Below are 23,543 nucleotides of genomic sequence, written 5' to 3' on the forward strand. Positions count from 1 at the left end.
CACTATGCTACAAAAAATGGACTGGATGTGTTATTGGGCCAGACCTTATGACATATTTGGGCTTCCAGTATTTGTTTATTTGGACCAATATGTTATATTGGCCCAGTTTCTTGTTTGAGCCCGATAGCCCCTGAATCATATGTGTTGGTCTTCCATTCTCTAGGTCATTTGAGACACTTCTGCTTTCATCTTTTCTTCATCTTCTTCTTCGATTGCAGCTACTCTATGTCGACCAGCTCTTGATTTAGGGGCCAGGTTGTTGATTTTCAGTCCAACACTCCTTTTTCAAGATCAATTGAAATTTCTCATTTTGAAGCCCAACTGAGACACTTATGTCCAAGCTAATGTCTAGTGAACCCAAACCAAATGCCTGTGGGCCTTTCATTTTGTATGGGTCAGGAATGTTTACGGGATTTTTTCATTTCTATACACTATTTGAAATTTTATTATCCTTAATGTTTATGTTTAGTTAATTATCCGTTATAATCAAGTTCTGTTTACAAAATATATACAATCCACCTTAAAAGGCTTCCAAATTCATTATTTGTACCTTCAATCAAGGCACCTTTTTTCCTTTTTTTTTTCTCCTCTCTCCCCTTTCTCTCTAGATCTTCCATTATTTTAAACTATTTCACTGATAAAATACTAACATTATTTTCAACGATGATGGGTTTTCACGGCAAATGCATATAACTGCTTTTCTTTGTTTTCTTGGTTGAATTTATTTTGATTTTGGGTTGTTGGTTGTTTGAGCGACAATGGTGAACATGATCTCTTGCCCCGTGATTTCAATCACTAGTAATTCTTTCCTCATTCCCACAGGACAAGTCAATAATTAGGAATGAATGAAAGAACAGTGTAAACGTCCAATGGAGTCCCGTAGTTAGAGAATCATATATAGCTTCGTGCTTTTAGCAAATTACGAAAAATCAAAGAAACATATAATAAATATAAGAAAAACAGAGAAGAAAATTTCCATGGAGCCTCAAGTTATAAATAATAGGAAATTGTAATACGCACCACATCTATTGCAGTGAAAAATGTTCTTATGGCCACCAACTCTGCGCAAAAGATAATATATGCTAATTAGCAGACTTCCAAGCAGCAAAGTATTAGTATTAGATAAAGCTACCAATGCACGGAGATATATTACAGTATTTATTTACAACTTTCACACATTTTTTTACCAGTTAAATATAACTACAATAACATACAACTTCAATACAAATTTTATACAAAATTTATACAATATGTCTTTTGTATATTTTGTATCTGATTTATACATAGTAAAAATAAATTTCATACAACTAATTATATATTATACAACTTATCTATAACTTTTCTTCAATTTTCATACATTATTTCTACATACTACAACTTCGTAAATATAATGTATATCATGTCTTCTTCGTCGAGTTTCAATCTGAAATTTAGCCAAAATCAAATCTAATCTTCACCAAAACACCCTCAAAATTGAGATATAAACTCCAAACCATATTCTCAATTGTTTGCAGCAATACCCAATGCAAACAAATAATGATTTTTGAAAACCCAAATTTGAATTAAAAGCTTCAAAGCATTTTAATGGCTGTCAATGGTGGAATTGCTGCTCTCTTTTCCTTTGTTTTACATTACTGAAATTAGGGATTGAGAGATAGAAAGAGACGTAGAGAGAATTCTCAATTCTTTGCAATAACAGCCAATTCAAACAAATAATATTTTTTGAAAATCCAAATTCGAATTCAAAACATAAAGCTTTTTAATGGTTGTCAATGGTAGAATCGTAGGTGAGTGCAAGATACGTGGGGGAGGGAGAGTGGGATGTAGAGAGAGAAACTTGGGGGCAGTGGAAGATACGGTAGAGTTATTTTAGGAAACTAATTATTATCTTTAATTCCCTTAAAATGTATATAAATGGTAATTGAGTATATAAAATGTAATTATGGTAAAATTTGAATAGGGAGAGTAATAAAATTTCTAATAATGTATAGGTATGTTAAAATCCTAAGCATTTCCCATAAGAAAAATGTTTGGGTTTTGACTGGAGACTTGCAAACACTGTCGCACAACTTACAAGTTACAACGTACTGTGTTCGATGGGATTGTTATACGTACTTCATACAATATTAATAACGTATAAGTTGATCTTATAAGATTATTTTTGGATGTTGATACCATTTCCTATATAATATGATGACCGTTAAAAAATGTTTATTATCTTTAAAGTATTTAACTTTAAAATTGTATAAGATAAAAAAAGGTAACGTACTAAATATTTTAAGTTGCTCCAGATAACAACTAAAGGTGGAGTCCATTCCATATAATATTTTCAACGGTTTTTTGGAAGGAAATTGTTATATTTGGTTGAAGATACGGGATTAGTTATCTTGAGATTAGTTTTTCCACCCTTCCACAAGGATAACAAAATATTATAATCTCGGGATTTAATTATACTACGATTTTATCCCAACTAAACATGAAACAAACTTATCTCAAATTTAGTTTCGGGATTAATTATCTCCTATCCCTCTTACCAAATGAGCCCTTAATGTGTAACTTGCCTAACTCTTTTCTACTCTTAAAACGGAACAGAAGAAATCAGAGCATTTGCATCTATACCCGCTTTTTGTGTCACATTTTAACTTGTGCCCGCTTTGCAAAAAAAAAAAATTGCAAGCGTACCCGCTTTTTCGCATAACTTCAGCACACGGGGTTGAAGTAGCAAAGGCAATCACGCAAAACTTCAGCATTCTAGTAACCGGGCCTGAAGTTCAGCTCTAGAGCTGAAGTTTTTGTGTTGTAACTGGGAAACTTCAGTTCCAGAGCTGAAGTTTTTGTGTTGTAACCGGAAACTTCAGCTCTAGAGCTGAAATTTTTGTGTTGTAACTGGGAAATTTCAGCTCTAGAGCTGAAGTTTCTTGGATTGTTTATCACAAGTAAATCTTTTTATTCAGAATCTGCAATGTCGAGGATTAATCTTCATACAACAAATATTTGATAATTTGACTCTGCTCTTTATTTAGCAGTTTTGGCGATCATTTATACAATAACAGTTACTTAGAAATATTCGGTACGGTTTGCTCCAGAAAATTTCAAATACAGACCCAACCAAACACTCCAAGCAATGGATAAAGGATTTAATTGAATAAAGTATAATATCTTCCATGTTACTATCCAACAAAACATATTGCATTTTCTGGAAAAAAATCTGCAACTTTTCCTGTTACTATCACATAAACTAAGTTCTAGCCACTGAATCTTGATCTACAGGCTGAAGTTCAAATCTAAGAAGGCTGAAGTTCGCCAGTTACAAATAAAAACTTTAGCTCTAAAGCTGAAGTTCGCCAGTTACAAACAAAAACTTCAGCTCTAGAGCTGAAGTTCCCCAGTTATAAAACAAAAACTTCAGCTCTAGAGCTGAAGTTCCCCAGTTACGAAAACAAAAACTTCAGCCCCAGTTACAAAACAAAAACTCGCCAGTTACAAACAAAAACTTCAGCTCTAGAGTTGAAGTTTTTGAGAGTTCCAATATGGGTATCCTTAAATATTCCTTCTCTATCAAACTTGATAAAATGCAACAACACATAGGAAACAACCCTTTGCAAATTGAACGACGATGCTTGCTTGCCTTATTAAAATTGATGTTGCATACAAGTCAGATCTGTTATATATGAAATTATTATTCGTATTATCGCTATATTATTTTTTTAACAAAATTATCCGCTTATTAAAGTATTACAAAGCGTCAAAAGCAGTTGAAAAGTATGTTTCGAAAGGACATAATAAAGTCAAATGATCAGGTCCTTTGCCTTTGGTCAATTCACGTAACTACCAGACCGTTTGTGAACGTTTGTGGTTGTTTGCAAGAAGAAAGCGAAAGAAAACAAAGGAGGAGAAGGAGGGGGAGAAAGGGGGCTAAAATTGTTTAAAAAGTGAGTAGAAATTATTTTTTTTTTAAAAATGGGTATATGTTAAATGGGGGCGACCAGGACGCCCGGTGCAATTTTTACGAAAAAATCACGGCAATTTTAGCTCATATGCGGGGATCAATGATGTAAAGCCCAACTATTTGGGTTTATGAACTGCATCTCAAGGCCCAAACCAGCAGACAAAGTATCATTTTGGGTCGTTTGCTCATTTTAGGACAATTTCTAAATATTTATGGCAAATAGCCACTTTGAACACCAGTAATTAAACATTAGTCATTACTTTAAGTAAATTGATTTTTAGTCGCTCTTTTAATACGAAAATATTTGGTAGAGAGTTATTTCACATTTAACTTGTTCACATAATACATGTGATATGCAACAAATTCACATGTCCGTTTAGTTTTAACCAAAACGTAAACTATCCTCTTCCTTTTTGCTTGTAACGACATTCATATAAATTGCTATTAAAAAAAATATCTTTGGTAGATAATATAAACATGTACTCCTTGTTTAAGAATGTCACGGCCCGGAGTTCCCACCTTCGGGACCATGATGGCGCCTAACATTTTACTTACTAGGCAAGCCAACGTTAGAGGGTTCTTAAGTCAACTTCAGTCAATTTTAACAACAGAAATAATTAAGCTAAACAGAAGCTAAAACTGAGTATGCGGAATAACATAAAAACCATAATAACTGATACAATTTGGATCTGGTGTCACGATTCACGAGCGTCTAAGATTTACTACAAACAAAGTCTGAATGAAAATACAATTGTTCTGAAAGAAAGGAAACAATATAATACAGAAACTAAGAAGGGACTCCAGGGTCTGCGGACACCAGCAGATCTACCTTAGGTCTCCAACAAGCAAGTTCAGCTGCTAACCTCACGATCAGCTAGGGCCGATACCAAAATCTGCACAAGAAGATGCAGAGTGTACTATGAGTACAACCGACCCCATGTACTCGTAAGTGTCGAGCCTAATCTCGACAAAGTAATAACAAGGCTAAGACAAGACACCTACATAATAACCTATACAATTAATAGTATTGCATAAAGTAACAACAAATAAGAGCTAGACAAGTAATAACGGGAGAGGGACATGATGAGGGGGGGATACAAGATAAGAGAATCACAACATAAATGATAACCAGAACATTCAATATGCCTTGAAGCAGTGAAAACAATTAAACACAACAAAGGAAAGTGCATGACATTATCCTTCGTGATTTTATTCTCAACCTCACAGTATAAATCAATAGAAACGGTACGGCATCCCCCTTCGAGCATTAACTCTCATAACATGGCACGGTATCACTCTTCGTGCATGTTATACTCACAATATGACAGGACATCACCCTTCGTGCATTAACACTCACAATATGGCACGGCATCACCCTTCGTGCATTAACACTCTCCCTTACCATAAAGCAATGAACAAATAACAACAACGAGATAGAATAACAAGAACAAACCTTACTTTAACATTTGCTTCCACAATACCAACCTCAACTTTGAAATAAATACTCAGTTTTTACCAAAATCCGTAAACATGATAAGAACGATCAATTTAACACTACCAGTCTAAACATGGATAACATGATCAAAGAAAGCAATAATTACAAGAAACCAAGTCCCACCCGCATGCTTTAACCCGATAACAACGCATAAGTACTCGTTATCTCACATATACGTTGTTCCCAACATCTAAACACATAGAAAATAGATAAACAAGTCCTATTCCCTCAAGTCAAGGTTAGCCACGATACTTACCTCGCTTGAAAGACAGAATTCAAAGCTCAACTACCGCTTTGACTTTCAAACAAGCATCCGAACCAATAGAATCTAGCAATTTACCAACCAAACTGTCATGACCCAAATCGATGGACCGCGACGGTGTCACGACCCTAACCCGGACCCGGTCGTGATGGCGCCTTTCGTGAAGACAAGGCCAATCAACTATTCCCAATTCGACGTTAAACAGTTAGTCATCAATAAAATATCCTAAACCATGATTAATAATACGAAGTAGCAGATCATATCAATAAAATACGGAAGTACAACCCAACACAGCCCTAACCGGGGAGTCACAAGCCACGAGCATCTAACAACACTAAGTCCTCAAATGTAACTACATAGTTTAAATACTGAACTAAGGACATAAAGGAAAGAGATAGGGAGGAGCTTCATGCTGCGAAAGTCAATAGCTACCTAAAGACTCCTTGAAGATCCACCTGAAGTTCGAATGAATCAGCACTCAGGAGTGGGACCAGCTACGCCTCAATCTGCACACGGGGTGCAGGGAGTAAAGTGAGTACTCCAACTCAGTGAGTAACAAATGTAAATAAAGACTGAAAGAAGGAAATCACGTAGGGCACAAAGCATTCTATAATGAAGCAGTAAAACCCTTTCAAAACAGTAAAACAGTGAAAGATAGGTAAAATCCTTTAACTCAAAATTTAACTTCATGAAAAAGCCCTTTTCAATGATTAAGCAGGTAATTGACAACCAATTATGAAAAGTAAACACGTAAAGGCTCGCCCCTCGGGCATAGTATCAACATATCCGCCCCTCGGGAAACATCTCAGAACAGTACCAGCCCCTCGGGCAATCACATAGAACAATACCATCCCCTCGGGCTCAATCTCACATCACAATGGGTACCCGCGCTCACTAGGGGCGTGCAGACTCCTAGAGGGGCCCCTTACGGACCAAGTGCAATAACAAGCCATCTCGTGGCATCAAAACTAGGCCCTCGGCCTCATATCAATCAAGCCACCTCGTGGCGTACATATCTCAAGCCCTCGGCCTCAAATCAGTATCATTGTTTCCTCACAAAATAGGCCCTCGGCCTTACTCAGTCAAAAATTCTTACAACCCCCTCAGGCAATAGTAAAATAGTATTTCTCAGCCCAAACATCATTTAAGTATTAAAACTGAGTAAACACGGCCGAGTAGTAAAACAGTGGAAAATAACATGACTGAGTTCAAGTATAAAGTCAAAACAGTGAGGAAGTATCAATAAAAATCCCCGAAGGGTTCAAGTAGTTGTCACTAAGCCCAAATATGGCATTCAACCCAAATAATGATGATGACAAATAGTTTTCAATCAAATATGCGGTAAAATTATCAATCGGGACAGACCAAGTCACAATCCCCAATAGTGCACGACCCCACACTCGTTATCAAGCGTGTGCCTCACCTCAATATAGCACTACAATGTGCAATCCAGAGTTTCAAACCCTCAGAACATCATTTACAATCATTACTCACCTCGAACCGGCTGAATCTTTAGCTCGCGATTCCTTAGCCCCTCGAATCGGCCTCCACGCGCGTCGAATCTATCCAAAATCAGAACGAGGACGTCAAAGTATGCTAAAGGAACAAAGCTCAAGCGAAAACAATCAATAAAGGGCATAGATCCCGAAATTACCAAAATCCGACCTCCAGTCCCACGTCTTGAAAGTCAGAAATTTTTACATCAATAGATTCCTCATCTCCCTATGTGCATATTAAGAACACTAAAATCGGAGTCCAAATGACCCCTCAAATCTTTTTTTAAAGGCCTCTTAAACTCAAGCTCTAATCCTCCATTTTTAGCCTTTTAATTCCTTTAATTACAGCCTTAATCCATGAAATACTACCATAAAAATGTGTTTTAGGTCCAAAATCCTTACCTTAGCGAAGTTCCTTTGAAATCTCCCTTCCAAATCGTCCAAAAGCTCTCAAGCCGAAGTCAAAAATGGTGAAAACCTTCAAAAATCACGAAGGAAAGCTTATATACATTCTGCCCAGGGATACCTGCATTTGCGGTCCAAAACCTGCTTCTGCGGTACCGCATTTGCGGTCCACCCTCCGTTTCTGCGAAAATCACTTAACAGACCAAACACCGCATCTGCGGTCCACTTTTCGCATCTGCGACTCCGCAGGTGCGGTCCACCTACCGCATCTGTGGTTCCTGACTCTTCCTCTTAAATCTGCATTTGCGGCCATTCTATCGTATATGCAGCGCCGCACTTGCGGTCCCCAATCCGCAGGTGCGAAAATACCAGAAGCAGCAATATCAGCGGCTGCAACAAAATTCCAACCTCTCCGCTAACCATCCGAAATCACCCCGAGGCCCCCGGGACCTCAACCAAAAGTACAAACATAACCCAATACCTTATACAAACTTGTTCCAATCATCAAAACACTTCAAACAACATCAAATCAACTAAAACACCTCGAATTCAAGCCTAAGTTTCTAAAATCTTTCGAATTCCGCTTTTGATAAAAAACGCAACCAAACCACGTCCGAACGACCTAAAAATTTGCATACACATCCCAAATGACACGACGGAGATATTGCAACTCTCGAAATTCCATTCCGACCCCTATATCAAAATCTCGCTTATCAACCGGAAATCGCCAAAACATCAACTTCGCCAATTCAAGCTTAAAACTACTCCAAACCTCCAAAACCCATTCCGATCACACTCCTAAGTCATAAATCACCTTCCGAAGTAACCGAACCATCGGAACTCGCATCCGAGCCCTCTAACACACAAGTCAACATCCGGTTGACTTTTCCAACTCAAACTTCCTTAAAAGAGACTAAGTGTCTCAAACCTTGCCAAAATCATTCCGAATTCGATCCGACCAACCTGATACCACAAAAACACAGATAACGAAGCATAAAAAAGCATAAATGGGAAAAATGGAGCGGTAACTCATGAAACGACTGGCTGGGTCGTCACATCCTCCCAAACTTAAACAAACGTTTGTCCGCAAACGAACCAAGAAACATACCTGAAGCCTCAAACAGGTAAGGATATCTACTCCGCATCTCCGGCTCGGTCTCCCAGGTAGCCTCCTCCACGGGCCGACCTCTCCACTGTACTTTGACTGAAGCTATATCCTTTGACCTCAACTTTCGAACCTGACGGCCCAAAATAGCTACTGGCTCCACATCATAGTCAAATCATCATCCAACTAAACCGTGCTGAAATCCAGAACATGAGACGGGTCCCTAATATACTTCTGGAGCATAGAAACATGACCAAATGCACACTCGACAAGCTAGGTGGCAAAGCAAGATCGTAAGCCACCTCTCCAATCCTCCGAAGCACCTTAAAAGGCCCAATGAACTGCGGACTCAATTTCCCTTTCTTTCTAAATCTCATAACACCCTTCATAGGCGAAACCATCAACAGAACCTTCTCGCCAACCATGTAGGACACATCTTGAACCTTCTTGTCAGCATAATCCGCGACTACGCTGTACGAAGACTCTCATGAATCACCTTCACTTTCTCTAAAGCATCCTGCACCAAATCAGTCCCCAATATCCTAGCCTCACCGGGCTATAACGAACAAACTAGAAATCTACACCGCCTCCCATACAAAGCCTCATATGGAGCCATCTGAATACTCGACTGGTAGCTTTTGTTATGAGCAAACTCTGTAAGCGGTAGAAATTGATCCCATGACCCTCCAAAATCAATGACACAAGCACGTAACATGTCCTCTAATATTTGAATAGTACGCTCGGACTGCCCGTCCGTCTGAGGATGAAAAGCTGTGCTCAACTCCACCTGAGTACCCAACTCTCGCTGTACAGACCTCCAAAACTGCGATGTAAACTGAGTGTCCCTATCTGAGATGATGGAAACTGGGACACCATGCAAATGAACAATCTCCCGGATATAGATCTCTGCCAACCGCTCTGAGGAATAGGTAGTACACACAGGAATGAAGTGCGCGGATTTGGTCAACCGATCCACAATCACCCAAATAGCATCGAACTTCTTCAAAGTCTGTGGAAGTCCAACAACAAAGTCTATAGTGATCCTCTCCCACTTCCACTCAAGAATATCCATTTGCTGAAGCAAACCACCCGGTCTCTGATGCTCATATTTCACCTGCTGACAATTGAGACACCAAGCTACAAATCCCACAATATATTTCTTCATTCTTCTCCACCAATAGTGCTGCCTTAAATTCTGATACATCTTCGCAACACCCGGATGAATGGAATACTGCGAGCTATGATCATCCTCTAGAATCAACTCCCGAAGCCCATCCACATTGGGCACACAAATCCGGCCCTACATCCTCAACACTCCATCATCACCAATGGTCACATATCTGGCATCATCATGCTGGACTCTATCCTTTAGGAGAAACAAATGCGGATCATCATACTAGCGCTCTGTGATGCGCTCATATAAGGAAGATCGAGAAACCACACAAGCCAATACCCGACTGGGCTCCAAAATATCCAATCTCACGAACCGATTGGCCAAGGCCTGAACATCAACTACAAGAGGTCTCTCCCCAACTGGAATATATGCCAAACTCTCCATACTCACTGCCTTTCGGCTCAAAGCATCAGCCACCACATTGGCCTTTTTCGGATGGTACAATATAGTGATGTCATAATCCTTATGTAGCTCCAACCATCTATGCTGTCTCAAATTAAGATCCTTTTGATTGAACAAATGCTGAAGACTGCGATGATCAATGAACACCTCACAAGATACGCCATACAAGTAATGCCTCCAAATCTTCAACGTGTGAACTATGGCAGCTAACTCCAAATCATGAACGAGGTAGTTCTTCTCATGGGGCTTCAATTGACGAGAAACATAAGCAATAACTCTACCCTCCTGCATCAACACACAACCAATCCTAACTTTCGAAGCATCACAATACACGGTATATAAACCTGAAGCTGCTGGCAAAACCAACACTAAAGCTGTGGTCAAAACTGTCTTGAGCTTCTGAAAGCTCTTCTTACACTCATCCGACCATACAAATGAAGCACCCTTCTGAGTCAACTTGGTCAAGGGCGATGCAATAGATGAGAATCCCTGAACAAACCGGTGATAATAGCCTGCCAAACCAAGAAAGCTATGTATCTCTGTGGCTGAGGACGGTTTGGGCCAACTCTGAACCGCCTCTATCTTCTTCAGATCAACCTGAATACCCTTGCTGGACACCACGTGCCCCAAGAAAGCCACTGAGCTGAGCCAAAACTCACACTTGGAGAATTTTGCATAAAGTTTCTCCTCTCTCAAGCTTTGCAACACAACTCTCAAATACTCCGCGTGCTCCTCCTGACTACTCAAATATACTAGAATATCATCAATGAAAACTATGACAAACGAGTCAAGATAAGGCCAGAACACATTGTTCGTCAAATGCATGAACGCTGTTGGGGCATTGGTTAGCCCAAAAGACATCACCAAGAACTCATAATGACCATATCGGGTCCTAAAAGCTGTCTTAGGAATATCCAAGTCCCTGATCTTCAATTGATGATAACCTGAACGGAGATCAATCTTGGAGAACACCCTCGCTCCCTGAAGCTGGTCGAATAAATCGTCAATGCGAGGCAAATGATACTTGTTCTTAATTGTTACCTTGTTCAATTGCCTATAATCAATGCACATTCTCATTGTGCCATCCTTCTTCTTCACAGACAGAACCGACGCACCCCAAGGTGACACACTAGGCCGAATGAACCCCTTATCTAAGAGTTCTTGACGTTGCTCCTTTAATTCCTTCAACTCTGCTAGTGCCATACGATACGACAGAATAGAAATGGGCTGAGTGCCCGGCACCAAGTCAATACCAAAATCAATATCCCTGTCCGGTGGCATGCCCAACAGGTCTGCAAGAAACACATCGGGAAAATCCCTCACAATTGGAACAGAATCAATACTGGGAGCCTCAACTCTGACATCCCTCACAAACGGTAGATATGAAAGACAACCCTTCCCAACCATACGCTAGGCCTTCAAGAAAGAGATCACTCTACTAGGAACATAATTAGTCATACCTCGCCACTCAATCCGTGGCACACCCGGCATAGCCAATGTGACTGTCTTAGCGTGATAGTCTAGAATAGCACGACACGGAGATAATAAATCCATGCCCAAAATAACATCAAAATCCACCATACTCAATAACAACAGATCCACTCGGGTCTCCAGACACTCAATAGTCACCATACACGACCGGTACACACGGTCTACAACAACGGTATCGCCCACCGGGGTAGATATATGAACAGGCAAAGCAAGAAACTCATGGGGCGTACCCAAATAACGAGCAAAGTATGATGACACATAAGAAAAGGTGGAACCGGGATCAAATAATACAGAGGCATCTCTGTGGCAAACTGAAACAATACTTGTAATGACAACATATGAAGAAATAGCATCGGGTCTGCTTGGGAGTGCATAGAAATGGGCCTGACCGCCCCCTGATCGACCTCCCCCTTGGGGCGACCCTTGGCTGACTGAACTCTACCCCTAGCTGGCGAAGCGGTTGGTGATGAAGCAACTGGCGCTGAAGCCGATGACTGACCCCTATGATGGGATGAACTAGCAAAACGACGAGGATACTGCCTCCACATATGACCCATATCACCACACTCAGAACAACTCCCAGGTGCTGGAAAAGGGGACTGAAGGGAACCCCTCGCACCAAAGTGACTAGCAGATGCACTCGGCATAGAAGAGCCCTGAGTTGATGGAGCACGAGATGAATTCTGAGCTGAAAGGGCACTGAGTAATGACTGGCCCTGCTGAGATCCATGATAACCATGACCCGAAGATGCTCCACGATAACCTAGGCGAGCTGACTAAGCAGGCCTGAATGAATGACCTCTGCTGTGTTGAAACTGGCCCCTCGAAGGAGAACCACTATAGCTACCAGATCCTCGAGGCCTATTGGCCTCCCTCTCCTCTCACTCCTGACGGCGAACAGACTCAATCTCATGGGCTATATCAACAACCTCCTCGAACGTGACACCAGTCACCTTCTCCCTGGTCATGAGAATACAGAGCTGATAAGTAAGACCATCAACAAACCTCCTGATCCTCTCTTGATCTATCAGAACCAACCAAATGGCATGATGAGCTAACTCAGAAAACCTCAACTCATACTGTGACACAGTCATATCCCCCTATTGCAACCACTCAAACTGCCTACACAGCTCTTTCCTACGGGACTGCGACACATACTTCTCTAGGAAGAGAACGGAGAACTGCTTCCAGGAAAGGGGTGCTACACCAACAGGCCTACGCCTTTCAAAATCCTCCTACCAAGTGAAAGCAGCTCCTGAAAACTAATAGGTGGTAAAAGCGACCTCGTTGGTCTCCAGAATATCGGCAGTATGAAGCATCCTCTAACACTTATCCAAAAGCCCTAGGCATCTTTGCCCTCTACGCTACTGAAGGTCGGAGGATGCAATCTACCAAATCTCTCCAACCTACGTTGCTCATCCTCTGACATGACAGGAACCACATAATCCTGAGCAGCTGCAACCGGCTGGGCTGGATGCGCCCCCGACGTCTGAAGTCCCTGCACGACCTGCTTAGGTGTGCGAGCGGCGGGAGTCTGATTGCCTTCCCCGGCCTGTAAAGTAGCTGCGGCTGTAGTGGCTGAAACCGCCTGAGCCAGGCCAGTGCAAACTGATAAGATCTGTGCCAACGCCTCTTGAAGATCCGGAATCACAATAGGCACAGCTGGTTCCTGAGCTGGTGCTGCTGGAGCGTCCATAGCTGGGACCTGGTCCTAAACTGGGGCAGCTGGTGTATCTGCAGGTGCTGCTCTAGCTGCTCTGCCCCTACCATGACCACGACCGTGTCCTCGACCTCTGGTGGCCACAACTAGTGGTACTGGGGGTCGTCCACCCTGACCGGTAGCGCGCGTCCTCACCATCTGTGAGAGAATAGAATAACAGAAGTTTAGTACTTGGGTCAACAAATTCGCACAACAAGAATTTCAAGAATATGATGTTTTTCGTAAAGGTTCTACAACCTCTCGAGGATAAATACAAACGTCTCCGTACCGATTCGCGAGACTCTACTAAACCTACTCATGACTCGTGAGATCTATGTAACCTAGGCTTTGATACCAACTTGTCACGATACTAACCCGGACTCGGTCGTGATGGAACCTCTCGTGAAGACAAGGCCAGCCAACTTTTCCCAATTCGACGTTAAACAATTAATCAACAATAAAATATCTTAAACCATGATTAATAATACAAAGTAGCAGATCATATTAATAAATTGCGGAAGTACAACCCAACACAGCCCTAACCGGGGTGTCACAAGTCACGAGCATCTAACAATACTAAGTCCTCAAATGTAACTACAGAGTTTAAATATTGAACTAAGGACATAAAGGAAATAGATGGGAGGAGCTCCAGGTTGCAAATGCCAACAGTTACCTAAAGACTCCTCGAAGATCCGCCTGAAGTTGGAATAAATCAGCACTCGGGAGCTGGACAAGCTACGCCTAAATCTGCACACGGTATGTAGGGAGTAAAGTGAGTACTCCAACTTAGTGAATAACAAATATAAATAAAGACTGAAAGTAGGAAATCACGTAGGGCACAAATCATTCTATAATGAAGCAGTAAAACCATTTAAAAATAGTAAAATAATGAAAGATAGGTAAAATCTTTTAACTCAAAATTTAACTTCATGAAAAAGCCCTTTTCAATGATTAAGTAGGTAATTGACAGTCAATTATGAAAAGTAAACACGTAAAGGCTTGACCCTCGGGCACAGTATCAACAAATCCGCCCCTCGGACAACATCTCAGAATAGTACTAGCCCCTCGAGCAATCACGTAGAATAATACCAGCCCATCGAGCTTAATCTGACATCACAATGGGTACCCGCGCTCACTAGGGGTGTGCAGACTCCTAGAGGGGCCCCTTATGGCCCAAGCGCAATAACAAGCCATCTCGTGGCATCAAAACTAGGCCCTCGTCCTCATATCAATCAAGCCACCTCATGGTGTATATATCTCAGGCCCTCGGCCTCAAATCAGTATCAGTGTTTCCTCACAACATAGGACCTCGACCTTCCTCAGTCAAAAATCTTTACAAGCCCCTCGAGCAATAGTAAAATAGTATTTCTCAGCCCAAACATCATTTAAGTATTAAAACTGAGTAAACATGGCTGAGTAGTAAAACAGTGGAAAATAACATGACTGAGTTCAAGTATAAAGTCAAAACAGTGAGGAAATATCAATAAAAATCCCCGAAGGGTTCAAGTAGTTGGCACTAGGCCCAAGTATTGCATTCAGCCCAAATAATGATGATAGCAAATAGTTTTCAATCAAATACGCGGTAAAATCATCAATCAGGACAGACCAAGTCACAATCCCCAATAGTGCACGACCCCACGCTCGTCATCGAGCGTGTGCCTCACCTCAATATAGAACTTCGATGTGCAATCCGGGGTTTCAAACCCTCAGAACATCATTTACAATCATTACTCACCTCGAACCGGCTAAATCTCTAGCTCGCGACACCTTTGCCCCTCGAATCGGCCTCCACGCGCGTCGAATCTATCCAAAATCAGAATGAGGACGTCAAAGTATTCTAAGGAAACAAAGCCCAAGCGAAAACAATCAATAAAGGCCACAAATCCCGAAATTACCCAAACTTGAGCCCCGGGCCCACATCTCAAAAGTCAGAAATTTTTATATCATTAGATTCCGCATCTCCCCATGAGTCTATGCATACCAAGAACACTAAAATCGGAGTCCAAATGGCCCCTCAAATCCTCCCTTAAAGACCTCTTAAACTCAAGCCCTAATCCTCCATTTTTAGCCCTTTAATTCCTTTAATTACAACCTTAATCCATGAAATACTACCATAAAAATGTGTTTTAGGTCCAAAATCCTTACCTTAGCGAATTTCCCTTTAAATCTCCCTTCCAAATCTTCCAAAAGCTCTCAAGCCGAAGTCAAAAATGGTGAAAACCTTCAAAAATCACAAAGGAAATCTTATATACATTTTGCCCAGGGATACCCGCATTTGCTGTCCAAAACCCGCTTCTGTGGTACTGCATTTGCAGTCCACCCTCCGCTTCTACGGAAATCACTTAACGGACCAAACACCGCATCTGCGGTCCACTTTTCGCATCTGCGACTCCGCAGGTGCGGTCCACCTACCGCATCTGCAGTTCCTAACTCTTCCTCTCAAATCCGCATATGCGGCGCCGCACCTGCGGTCCCCAATCCGCAGGTGCGAAAATACCAGAAGCAGCAATATCATCTGCTGCAACAAAATTCCAACCTCTCCGCTAACCATCCGAAATCACTCCGAGGCCCTCGGGACCTCAACCAAAAGCACAAACATAACCTAATATCTTATACAAACTTGTTCCAATCATCAAATCACTTCAAACAACATCAAATCGACTAAAACACCTCGGATTCAAGCCTAAGTTTCTAAAATCTTTCGAATTCCGCTTTTGTTCAAAAACCCAACCAAACCACGTCCGAACGACCTAAAAATTTGCACACACATCCCAAATGACACGACGGAGCTATTGCAACTCTCGGAATTCCATTCCGACCCCTATATCAAAATCTCGCCTATCAATCGAAAATCACCAAAATATCAACTTCGGCAATTCAAGCCTAAAACTACTCCAAACCTCCAAAACTCATTCCGATCACACTCCTAAGTCATAAATCACCTCCCGAAGCTAACCAAACCATCAGAACTTGCATCCGAGCCCTCTAACACACAAGTCAACATCCGGTTGACTTTTTCAACTCAAACTTTCTTAAAAGAGACTAAGTGTCTCAAACCTTGCCAAAATCATTCCGGATTCGATCCGACCAACCCGATACCATAAAACACGTATAACGAAGCATAAAGAAGCAGAAATAGAAAAAACAAAGCGGTAACTCATGAGACGACTGGCCGGGTCGTCACAGACGGGCACCCCGTAACTTACTCAACCGAGTACCAACATAACTTATCTTTCATATCATTCTATTATAAGTAAATGAATCGGAGTAAAGCATGAGGGAATGCAAACTTATACACATGCAGTACGGGCCTATAAGACCAAAATGATCACTCGTATACTAAACATAGGCCGACAAGGCCATTCAATCTTTTACGTACATGATATATGTCTACAAGCCTCTAAGAATTCATTATTTTCATAAAGATTGGGATAGAGTCCCGCCATACCAAACAATACACATCTAACTCATACTAACCAAACAAGCAACTCCGAAGCAAATGGAGCGCACCAACATCTTCGCTGAGCTGATAGCCTAATTGGAGGGATCTCGACCTATCTATCGGGACCTACAGGCATGAAACGCAATGTCCCCAGGCAAAAGGGACGGCAGTATGAATAATGTACCTAGTATGTAAGGCATACAGATAAGTACATAAGAGACATAGAAGAAATATAGAGTACATGACTCAACCTGTAAGTTTGAATAACTTTGTAAATCGTGAAATAATTATAGTATCATGCATATGCGTATGAATGTCATGTCGTGCGTAGATACATGTTTCAAATATCATTAGACTCTAAGGGCATCCCATCATATTATCTTGGCCATTGTGGGCAAAATCATCAATGTATACCAGCTGATCAGGTGGTGGTGCGTATATAACGTCATAACCTTTTCCATATCCCATACACACACACACACATACATATATATATATATATATATATATATATATATATATATATATATATATATATATATATATATATATGCGTATATAATTCCATCTAGTCATGGGTCAATGTACATGAATGAAATGCATGAAAAGTATGTTAATAAAATTTTTCGGAATGTCATATGACCATTTTGCCTTTGAGTAATATCATAAAGTAAACTCTTTCAACTTTCGTATTTTTTTCGAGACCCATGAACAAATGATAGAATATTATGACACCTGGAAATTCAGGAACATAGATATCTCTAATACTTCTATGAATAGAGTCATTTATGGAATTTGTGCATTTGCTCATTTCGTCTGTCGTATAGATCATGCCAAAAGAAAGAAAGGATAGCCTTAACATACTTGAACTGATTCTCTTGACAATCCCTTTATCACACGTTGATTACAAAAACACGTAATGACGGATCGAAGTAGGCAAAAATTTGTATAATATTCTTGAGAAAGATTACACTGTATTCCCTTAGAACCGCAAAATCCTGTTGCTATTACTCAGTATAATTTCGTATGAATTTCCTGAAGGAAGTACGTTACTTGTAGATGCATTTCTCTTAATGAAGTAAAGAGATTTCCTTTAAAGTGTTAGCTCCATCCGTTACTTTACCAAGTATTTCCATGTATCATTTAATGATGTAGGGAGGTTATATCTTTATCAAAGTGAGTGGCCCCACTATTTGGATTACTTGGCCAAACCATTCTCTAAGCATTCCACCTAGCTTCCAAGACTTTGCTTAGTCATTATTTAACCCTTACTTGCTGGCAAGTTTTGGGCATGGTAGGCCTTATCCCAACATCTTAATTAATTATCCATAATCCTTAATTAATTAGTTAATCTCTCACTAATTAATAATTAACCAATTATCCACATAATTAAGAATTATCTCAAATTACTTAAAATATTGCTCATTTTAGCATACCTTATATACCTCACTATCATGGACATATGGTACCTTGTATTGTACTAGTCCATAAATACCGGGTATTTTAGCCCTGGTCATATTTTATCTCAAAATGTCAAACTTCGACGAAATTCATTTTATTCGATTTGCTTACCTTCTCACCTTCACGAATTTATTGATCACTTGTTTGAAATAACATAATGCTTATAATCTCAAAATAATCTCATTCCCGAACTTACGTCGATTAACTTACAATAAAACTTTAACGTACAAAAATGCAAGATGTAACATCATTTTCCCCTTTGGAACATTCGTCCTCGAATTTTGATTGATGCACTTATCATTATCATAACCTATAGTTTTTCCGAATACTTTAGTACTCTCCTCGCAATCTAGGCAACCGTTCTGTGAATAATTCCAAAGGCCAGGGCATCCTTCCCCTCTAGGCCTCTTTCTCATGCCACGACTTGTTGTCAGAATCCTTCCAATCTCGTAACTGTTGCTACCTTTCATCATGCAGCCTGTACGACTCTGACCGTGTAATTGTATCTATGTGACTTTTCTTTCCTTTTTCCTCCAGTTTTTAGCCAATCTATAAACTTCACTTTGTGAACATATACAGAGCTTAGCAAGATGTCCCTCTAGGCATCTATAGGTATATTGAAGTTCTTCTCTCGGTACTTTGTTGAACTTACAAATATTTCTATATCTTATTTCATAGACCCGGTTATCCATTCATATGACTTTACTGCATCTATGTAGCTCATACTATACCTTAACTCTTACTTCGATTTATCTTGACTGAGGTCTACTACAAACTCCAGCTTACTCTCGTTGCTTCCTATATGTATAAATCTAAGTCCTTTAATGCTTCCTCATTACTTATTCATCTTGAGAATAACGGCCTAATCTTATCTCAAACTTTATAACTTTTTCCTTCCATATTGATCTATAATCTACCACTGATAACTTGAACCCTCTTATGTAACACTGCCGCTAGGGCTCCGTCTCATCAGGGAACATCTGAAATGATTAGACTGATCCACTTAGGGGCGATACCAGGTTCCATAACCGTATTTCCTAGTATCCCAATATTCACCTTACGTGGTTATTTTAATCTTGTATAATTCATGAAATCCTCTTCAATTCATTACTTAATCGAAGGCCCAAACATCATCCTTTATCTTTTATAATTAAACCCTCATTCTATTACCAGGGAAACATTTTATCTTGTCTAAATGTTATTAGTCTTAGACTCCTTTGAGTTCATTCGGGCTATACTGAGCTTTCTATAACTTAGAGAAACCATCAGCTTTCTTATTTTCATGAGCTTAGTCCTGAAGACTTATTCATTCTTATCACCTTCTCACTCTCCCTTTCTTATCCTTACTCCTGTCTTCCTAAAGCCTTGTCGCTTTACTATACTTTAGCTTGCAATCTATACGTATTTATTTATACTGCTCACAACCTTCTTTCAACTTGCTTGCATCATAGATTTCCTTGTGTTATTTTGGAACATTAAGCGAGACATCGCATCGTCTCTAACTCTTCTTTACTCTCTTAAGTAGATCTCTCGGTACCTAGAAACCATAGGTTGGAAGATATGCCACTGTCGATGCTGCTATTGATACCGAATCTCAACGCTTCTAGCCTTCTATCCGAAGTATGGATTATTCCCAACCTTTTGCATATGAGTATTTTGTACGTTGTTCACTTTAACCTTACTTACCTTAAAATCTCGCATCACATCTTCTATTTCTTTTACGACCTCCCTTCCACATAGGTATAATTCACATCCACAACTTGAAGCGTCTCTTATAATACTTGCACCTCTGGTGCATACACAATCTGGTGAGAGCTTTATACTGACTTTTTATGAGGCTGGTACTCTTCTAACGGGCTTTATCGTAGAGTTGCTATAGAATATGGTTGTTGTACTATCTCTCTTGTACCTCTGATATTAGGAGTGATTCTGCAATATTCTCAATCACGATTTCTATAATTTTTCGGGTTCAATAATTAGACTCCTGATTACTTAGTTCATGTAACTCGTTAGTTTTTTCTTTCTTGTGATTAGCCTTTATGTAGGCTTAAGCTATCTTCCAATCTGTGGCTCACAGTATTATTCATTACTTTAGCCTTACATAGATGCTATAGAATATCCATGATACAATCTTCTAATAATTCAATCCTTTGTCTATGACCTGCACTCAATTCTTTCTTTTAACTTATAACCAAAATCTTCTACGGCTGTATGGTTGTCGACATATATGTTGCATGGATAATACTCCAAAATCTTAAGTGCATTCATAACGTAACTAACTCTGCATCATTGATCGAATAATTCTTTCCGTTCCTTCTCAACTTTCTTTAATCGTAGTTAATTACGATTCCTGGTCTTTCGGCCCTTTGTTGCGTGCATACTTAGCTTATCTTATTTCCCATGCATGCCGGAGTTTTCGTGCAACTCACATGATCTTTAATACTACCTTTTGATTTTATTTCTTCTTTCCATTTATTTGCCACGATAAGTTCCAATTTCTTATGGGGTGCATATAATGTTGTTGTGAGACTATTGTTACAAGACCATTTCCTCTTTAGGTCACTGTGCTTAGGTTGAATCCTTCTTCCTTATTGCCTCAGCTAGCCTTTCATTGTAGTACTTAGGGAGGACTCTCTAACTCTTGTAAAGCTGCGAGCTTATTACATTGTATTCCCGATAGAATTTTTGATGTTCGTACTTAGCTATAATTATCCTTAGTTACTTACCTCCACACTCATGTGCTCGTATGGTTGCTTCTGAACTAAAGATTTGATTGTCTTCCCAATAACACTCTCTTTTATTTCCGTAATACTCATATGGTACTTTTAACTATCCCAACTCCTATCTGAATATATCTCAAGTATTACAATGTCATAACTACGAGGCTCAATTCACTATATTGAGTTTTACTTTGTTTATCTTGTATGATCTGTTGACTCGTCCGTAAACTCCTGTTTGGCCATAACTAGTCTCTTCCTGAATCAATTACTAATTACTCGTTGGTCTATTCTCATATCAATATTCCGCGTAATCTTTCTTGGGTTATTTTCTTTTTCTTAACTTACGTCTCGCACTGGCTCCTTATCTGTCAATAACATCTCGGGCAGGGACCCTAACTTCCTTTCCTTGACGTTGTGTTGGCATAATGTTCTGGAATCGTACCATATCTGTAGGCTTTGAATAAGTACAATCTCATCCTTTTTCATTTTTTTATCGCATTTTTCCTTTACCATTCCATAATTACTAGAACCAGTTCATCATGACTTAATGCCACATCACTCCATATTCCCCCCTTTAGGGGAGTACTAAGAGTTAGAGCTACGACGACTTACCTATAGATGTTTTACCTCTTCATCTTTGGCGTCATTTCACATCATCAGTGACCCTTACTCGCCTTGTGGCAATCCTTCTGTACCAAGGATAACAAAATTCCTTACTCGCAATGGTGACACTTGGTGTAATTGGCACATGCAGTCCCTTAAGCTTAACTTTGCTCACATTGCTTGCTTTAGGTAAGCGTCTTCCTGAATGACCATTCTTTGAATTTCTCAAGAATCTTCTTCTGTTATCCATTCTATTATTGCTGGAATGCAATATGAAATTCTCATGATGCTGACTATTATCAAATGACTCAGTTTTCATGTTCAGTTTATCTTGTTCACCTGGCCATACTGATTTCTATTACTTCGGGATCTAACTTTTTCCTTCTAGTAATCATGTTAGAGTCACGAATTTATTTCTTGAAATGAGGATGTGACGTTATGACCTATACTCTTTTGTTGCCTCAAGGCCTGTCACCTCTCGTATTTTTCCTTTACTTAACTATAGACTCTATAATTCTGTCATTTTCATTTTTTTATCTACCATTGTCGTCCATGTTGACATCTTACTAACATTTATGTCTATCACTTTTTGAAAACTTCAATAAGACATTCTTTTGCTTTTAGCTTCCCTTTCTCCATCCACTGGCTCTTCGGATTGCTTAACGTTCTTACTCTACTAGGGACCAGAGCAACACTTTCGGTAATATTTATTCCTTCAAGGCTTCTAGTGCTTATCTTTGTAGTACTCATATCTAGCTGTACTATTTTAGAGTGCACCATCTGGATGCCTCACAAGGAGATTTATTACCACTTTTGCAATATCCTTCGGAAACGTCAACTACTACAAACAATCCATCTACCATTTTAGGTTACTCTAACCCCAGCTGGATTCTGATATCCCGTCCATTTCTTAAACCATATATATTAGCTCCTATAGGGTATAACTGAGATTGGTGTGGCCAATTGTACATACCTCTGTTACTATTGAAGGTAACTCAAAAGGCTTATATTCCTCTCCCCGAGTTACAATTACTGTTAACCTTCATTAACTGGGTACCTCGTACCCTCCTTAACCTTGCTTCTTTTACTTGCTGAAAATTGTGTCTACCTTTCGATTCTCTTATTCCTTTTTACCGTAAGAGTGGATAGACATTCTTTCCTTAGGGATCCTTATCAAGAAATTTACATATCTTAGTACACACATGATCTGCTGGATACCTCATATTTATCCATCATAGGCATGATACAGAAATCGAGTTCCTCTGACTCAACTCTTCCACAGCTATATCTCTTACCAACTGTCTTTCTGGATGTAGGCATCGTCGTATTATGAATAAGGTAGAGTTTAGGAAATTGAGTTCTTACATTGAGCTCTATCACACGATCTAGAGTAAGGAGAAAGAGAGACAGTCCTAAATGCCATGTAGCCTCCTTCTTATAAGTGTGATGCATGACACACCTATAAACAAGACTCTACTAGACACAACTTGTAGACTCCCTATGACAAAACTGCTCTGATACCACTTTTGTCATGATCTAAACCGATGGGCCGCGATGGGCACTCGGTACCTTACTCAAATGAGTACCAACATAACGTATCTTTTATATCATTCTATCATAGGTAAATGAATCGGAGTAAAGCATGAGGGAATGCAAACTTATACATATGCAGTACGGGCCTATAAGACCAAAATGATCACTCGTATACTAAACATAGACCGAAAAGCCCATTCAATCTTTTATGTACATGACATATGTTTACAAGCCTCTAAGAATATATAATTTTCATAAAGATCGGGACAGAGTCCCGCCATACCAAACAATACACATCTAACTCAT

Source organism: Nicotiana sylvestris, chromosome 1, assembly GCF_000393655.2.
Source record: "Nicotiana sylvestris chromosome 1, ASM39365v2, whole genome shotgun sequence".
Taxonomy (NCBI): domain Eukaryota; kingdom Viridiplantae; phylum Streptophyta; class Magnoliopsida; order Solanales; family Solanaceae; genus Nicotiana; species Nicotiana sylvestris.